The sequence below is a fragment of the Xyrauchen texanus genome, chromosome 40, assembly GCF_025860055.1.
Source record: "Xyrauchen texanus isolate HMW12.3.18 chromosome 40, RBS_HiC_50CHRs, whole genome shotgun sequence".
In the NCBI taxonomy this organism is placed as follows: Eukaryota; Metazoa; Chordata; class Actinopteri; order Cypriniformes; family Catostomidae; genus Xyrauchen; species Xyrauchen texanus.
In genome coordinates, this window is record NC_068315.1 from 36,216,426 (window position 1) to 36,223,145 (window position 6,720).

Below are 6,720 nucleotides of genomic sequence, written 5' to 3' on the forward strand. Positions count from 1 at the left end.
TCTGAGGGTTCCGCTTGAGGTTGCCCTCTAGTGTTAGTCAGCGGTATTACACCCTATACTTCAGGATGACTCAAATCTGGGCGCGTTCTAATGCCTCGATTTCTGCACCATTACAAATTAAGTTTTAAATCTCGGTGGATTCGTTTGTGCCAGTTTCCTGCACACAAGTGTGTGTGGCAGGATTTTTCTTCGCTGCCAACACACAATAAATATATACACAACAGTGTTTCTTCGCTGCTGTTTTTATCACTTGATCAATGTTTCAAAGACTGCCGTATACGATTCCCAATCAGATACTGGCTTGCTGCGTTTTCTGATTAGGTATGCAAAAAGTTTGCATCAGTTAGCTAGGCTGACTTTAACTTTTAGGGAGTGGTCGTTGTAGTCGATTATTAGGCTACCGAAATAACCACGTTCAATCTTAACGACACAAATAAGGCCTTTACCTGTTTGGGGAAACTCGCCCATAACAGTTTTATATCACGCTGAAAGAAGAGACTCGTTCTAGACAGGTGATTTCGATAACACTAAAATAAAATGTCCCACAGCAAAGAGATTTCTTTGTCTTTACCGGAACAATTTAGTATTATGGACTGCAGTTTATTGTGGCAATCAACAGCGGCAAAAATAAATGTTAGACATATATTTAGCCGCTGTTAAATGCTGAACTGAGAATCGGCTTTGTGCCTTTCAGTTCGGCGCGCTCGCGTACAGTATTAACAACAAAAATACACAAAATTGACAATGCATTAGTTCACAAAACAAAGCTTAAAATGTGCCCGCATTATTCTCCACCATTATGTAGGGTTTCTTGGTTCAGGTTTGGGGAATGTACAATTAATATTAATGATTGTAATCAATGATTAATCATACGGTTTGAACGAGATACCAATACATTCTAAATTGCCCCAAAACAGGGGTTATATAGCCCAAAAGTCTGCTTCAGATATATATAGATAATTAACACAACAAATGATAATTAATTAGGAATATACATCATATGTAGACAGGCTGTATTAATTTTCAGAACACCTTAATGGAATTAACCCGTACCGCAACCAATCAGTTCATCCACCGAACCACTTTGCTCGACACTCTTGATCAATTCTCCAGAAGGTTTATTCTTAGTATAAGCTCACTTAATCAAACCACGTTAACTTACTTTGATAATATCAGCTCGTAGCTTTAGATCGCACATTAAAGAGGCTTTGCTTTATGACCAACAAACATAGACAATCAAGCGTATAATTGGGTTTAATACAAGGAACTAGGATATATCACTACACTTAAACAAACATAGAACACATTTAACAACAAACATTTAACATAGAACAAAGTAAAACAGTAAGGAAAATGATAGCAAACTTGTTACAACAGTTAAACCTTAAGAGCCAGCAAGGGACTTACACACTTTAACGCATTTGAATTTAGATGGGATAATACTTGCAAAATGGACCTTTGTGTCGCTGAACAAGACTGCGTGTGTGCGTGAATGTCCTCGTTGCGTCCGTGAGATGGAGGATTTCTCTTGGTGCTTCTCGAGCGTGGATCACTCGCGGGAAGTTCAAAACATCTTAAAGAGTAGTTGTTGACTGAGGGAGCTGAGTTTTGTCCGAAGACAAGGAAAAGACTGAGATAAACGCCAAATAAAATAAAAGACAAAGAAAGAAAAACGAGAGAGCTTGAAGTTGAAGTTGAAGAACACTTGAAGAGGTTCAGAAGAGTACCAGAATAAGAAAGCAAGAGAGCAAAAACGGATAAAAGAGACAAGAGAGTTAAGAGAAGAGAGGAAGAGAGTGATTCCACACCAGATCCTGACTTTTAAGGTAGGGAGGTCACGCCTCCTTTGGGAGGAATGACCCAATGAGGCTCCTCAGTTTTGGTGCGAGGAGGTTCCCTTTGTCTTGTCAAGGCTGGTCATTTGTCTAATTTACAACAGGGTCCCGGATGTGGTTTGAATCACTCAAAAGATGGTAAAACATAGCAGAATACATTTTAATGTAACCTTATATATATATATATATATTCAGCTAGGGCGAGTCGTAAGGTTTAATTTGATACCAAGAAACTTGTATTTGGTACACTTAAAAGTGAATATATATTCTTAGACTCTTTATATAAGCACTCAGAGTTTAACTACGCAACTAAACAATCTTAACTAGTTTGATATAACAGCAGAAATACCCAAGCATACGTGAATAAAACATATTTCCTTAAAAATAAGCCATTTCTTGGTTTTAAATGGTATGAACGTGTGTGTGTATAGATTTTCAGTGTGTAGATGGCGATATCACGAGTGTCTCTGGAGAGGCTCTTTGGGTTGTAAAAACGTCAAGAAGCATTCTAATTCCCAGACTTGCTGGCACTACCTCATGATTTAGATGGGGAGTCACAGGGTGTGGGTTTAGGAGCCTTCGCATAAATGTGTGCATTGCATTCAGAGTTAATGAGTTCATGATTTTCCGTTCATACTCTACAGTGTGATTAACAATGGATTATGGAGGCCTTTACACCTGCCAAGGATATCCTCCATTAAACACTGAGGATTTTTAAGTACTGTGGGTGAATTGTTTCACAACTAGACATGGAAACAATTGTCTGAAAAAAGCCTACGGCAACTCTGAAAGAAGGGTAGAGTGGCCGAGTGGTCCAAGGTGCTGGATTAAGGCTCCAGTCCCTTCGGGGGCGTGGGTTCGAATCCCGCTGCTGCCAGAGTGTACTTTTTGAATTCTGCTGTGTCATCTTGTACCACGTGGAGTTCAAGGCTCAGCAGTTCAAGTCACTATGACTGTTCATAATGAAGGTGAATTGACTGAAGGTTTGGCAGTATCAGTATTGAGTGGAAGAATGAGGGTTAAGCATAAAAAAACAAGATAAGAACACTCTCTCTGTGACGCATTATGTTATCTCAACTGGGCAGTCTTTGCTTTTCTTCGAGGAAAATGAAGGTTTCATAGAGATGAACCGAACCAAACTTTTCCACTATATCAGAATGTAGGGGAGAATCAGTGTATGCCTTTTCCATGATGGTCTGGCCGAGGGATCTAAGGCGCTGAGGAACATTGAGGAGTTTTATATACTGTGGGTGACTTGCTTCAAAAATGTCTTTTTACAGAACGTGAATGTGAAACTGCGGATTTGTATGGTAGTGTGGCCGAGGGGTCTAAGGCGCTTGATTTAGGCTCCAGTCTCTTTGGAGGCGTGGTTTCAAATCCCACCACTGCCAGTTATGATTTTAAATGGATAATGTAACATTAAGTAGGCCCTCTGAAGGTGCTCATTTGGTCTGTGTCTGTTTCATATTGACCTGTGTAACTTGTGGCGGAGCTAAAAACAAAACAAAACAATCTTTTGTTGTTGCCGCCCCTCAAAGAAAATATGACCGTAATTAACGGATGGGAGTTAATGGTCGCGTGTATATATAAGGCGGAGTCATCAAAGGAGGGTTGTTGGGAAGTAAGGAGAGAGAGTGCAAAGCGAATACCTGAGTGGAGAAAGACGCCGTCTCATCAGCTGAGCGCACGCTGTGTTTAGGGCTGGAGCGATTGCGAGAGTGTTCAGAGGAATCGTGCTCGAGCTTCGAATTCCAGTGCAGAGCGTGGGTGAACTCAAACGCTGAAGGAATTCAGCCCAGATATCCTCACTTTCCTGGTAAACGTTACTTGCGATTCCCCGACCAAAGCTGTGACCCCCTAATTATCAAGAGTAGCGGTTCAGCTGTGTGGCTTGCTTCACACATACAAACAAACACCAGCGCCACTTCCGCCAACACATTCATTCATGCCTATCAGTCAATAGTTGCGTGAGTATATGAATTTTTGTTTTCCTTAAGTACTATTATCCTGCCAGAGGGAACAGTATTTGACATTTAATATTGTTGTCTTTTCCTTTTTATTTCTTTTTTCTTTTATGGTTGTTGATGAGATCTGGACTCCTGAATCTACCATATTAAATGCGGGATTGGAGCGGATCCTCTGCCATTTATATATTTCTTTATTTCATTATCTTGTTTGGTTTTTGTTGTTTTCCCTTTTTTTTATTATTTGCAAGTGTTTAAATCAAGGTGTAGAAAGGTAACTGTAATGTGTTGATTTTGGTTACAAAAAAATATAACCTGAACTTGACTTGAAACCTATTTTCTCTTGCCTTGTTATTTATGTTGGTGTAGAGAGCCAAAACGTACAAAGTAAAAAGATACATTTATTTTGTATGTATGTAGCTGGTGGCTTTTAGAGCTTATCCGTGGCATCATTTTGTATATTGACAGGCTTACTCCTGTCTGGCACCCGAAAACTTTGTTTAGATCAATTTATTTACTCATTTGATTTAAATTGTGCTTCTTGGGAGCTGCCACCGTTACAAACTACACTCAGTGCAAGAAGTTGAAACTTGAGAATTTGCTTACACTGACAGCAGCAAGTCCCTTAAGGAAAGTTGTTAATACAGGAGTCAGGTAGTTAGTTGAGAATGATGCAGCAATTGCTCCTTGATGATGATGTGATCCTGGCATCTAAGTAAGTAAGTAAGTAAGTAAAGTTTATTTCTAAAGCGCTTTTCACAGATAAAATCACAAAGTGCTGTACACGAGAAAGGTAAAAGCAAAATCTTATATAAACAATATAAAAATATATACAATACATATGTAAAATCAAAGTGACACTAGTTAAAACCCATCAACCAAAAGCCTTCTTAAATAAACAAGTCTTCAGATCTTTTTTAAAAGAGTCAACAGAGTCAGCCAGACGCAGAGACAGGGGCAGGGCGTTCCACAGTCTGGGGGCAACAGACTGAAAAGACAGGTCCCCACGGGTTTTATAACGAGTCTTGGGGACCATAAGAAGGTTCTGGCCAGAAGACCGAAGAGTGCGGCTAGAGGAGTGCTGACTCAAAAGGACCTTGATGTACTGTGGGGCCTGACTATTTAATGTCCTAAAAGTCAGCAATAAAATCTTAAAATCAATCCTATATTTTACAGGGAGCCAGTGGAGAGTCAACAAAACGGGAGTGATATGAGACCTTCTTGGGGCACCAGTTAAAAGTCTAGCAGCACAATTTTGAACCATTTGCAGCTTGTTCACAGCAGACTTATTCATGAAGGTAAAGAGAGAGTTGCAATAATCAAGTCTAGTTGATATGAAAGCATGAATAATAATTTCCAGATCCTTCTTTGACAACATTTTACGTATCTTAGAGATATTCCTGAGGTGATAGAGGCAGTTTCGGACAAGCTGTTTTGAGTGTATCTCCAAAGACATGGCCTGGTCAAACACAACCCCCAGGTTTCTGAGGCTGGATTTGACAGAGGAGCCAAGGGAGCCAAGGTGCTGTTTGATCACCGGGATCTTATGGTCTGGAGCAAAGATCAATGTTTCAGTCTTACTTGCATTTATCTGCAAAAAGTTTGTGGCCAGCCAGTCTTTGATAGAGGACACACACTCTAAGAACAGTGACAATCGATGGAACTCAGCATCATTAAAAGAACAATACAACTGGACATCATCGGCATAAAGATGATACGATACATCCTTAAAACAACCCATAATATGACCAAGTGGCAAAATGTACAGTAAAAACAAAATAGGCCCCAAAACTGACCCTTGTGCCACTCCACGAGGACAAATTGGTCACATCTGACTGTACATTGTTTATAGAAACATTAAAGGTTCTGTCTTGAATATAGGAAGAGAACCACTGTAGGACAGATCCAGATAGTCCCATCTCATTTTGAAGCCGGTTGATAAGTATACTGTGATCTACCGTGTCAAAGGCAGAACTCAAATCGAGAAGTACAAGTACAGTGTAGCGGCCAGTGTCCGCTGCCATCATCACATCACTAGAGACTTTGATAAGAGCTGTTTCAGTGGAGTGCATTTTCCGGAAACCAGACTGAAAAATATCAAATAGGTTGTGCTGCTCCATAAAGGAAGTCAGCTGGCATGCCACTACTTTTTCCAAAATCTAAGGCAGGCAACTCAGTCCTACTCCATTAAAACACCCTTCTTGCAGGGTTTTGTTTCAACACATATTTTTAAGTAACCACCAAGGCCTTTATTAGATGACCCAGGTGTGTTTGACTAGAGATGATACCTCATTCTGCAGGAGGATGGACCTTCATCTGAAGGAGTGATTAACAATGGATTATGGAGGCCTTTACACCTGCCAAGGATATCCTCCATTAATCACTGAGGATTTTTAAGTACAGTGGGTGAATTGCTTCACCCTGCTTCAAATCCCACCACTACCAGGTATGATTTTAAATGGATTATGTAGCATTAAGTAGGCCCTCTGAAGGTGCTCATTTGGTCTGTGTCTGTTTCATATTGACCTGTGTAACTACACTCAGTGCAAGAAGTTGAAACTTGAGAATTTGCTTACACTGACAGCAGCAAGTCCCTTAAGGAAAGTTGTTAATACGGGAGTCAGGTAGTTAGTCGAGAATGATGCAGCAATTGCTCCTTGATGATGATGTGATCCTGGCATCTAAGGCAGGCAACTCAGTCCTACTCCATTAAAACACCCTTCTTGCAGGGTTTTGTTTCAACACATATTTTTAAGTAACCACCAAGGCCTTTATTAGATGACCCAGGTGTGTTTGACTAGAGATGATACCTCATTCTGCAGGAGGGTGGACCTTCATCTGAAGGAGTGATTAACAATGGATTATGGAGGCCTTTACACCTGCCAAGGATATCCTCCATTAAACACTGAGGATTTTTAAGT

General features: G+C 40.3%; 1 non-coding gene across 1 annotated transcript; it reads left to right on the plus strand.

The window, feature by feature from the left end:
• Window positions 1–2,630: 2,630 nt before the first annotated feature.
• Window positions 2,631–2,712, plus strand: trnal-aag (transfer RNA leucine (anticodon AAG)). Its single transcript has one exon. It is a non-coding gene; the product is annotated as a tRNA-Leu (tRNA).
• The last annotated feature ends 4,008 nt before the right edge of the window (window positions 2,713–6,720 follow it).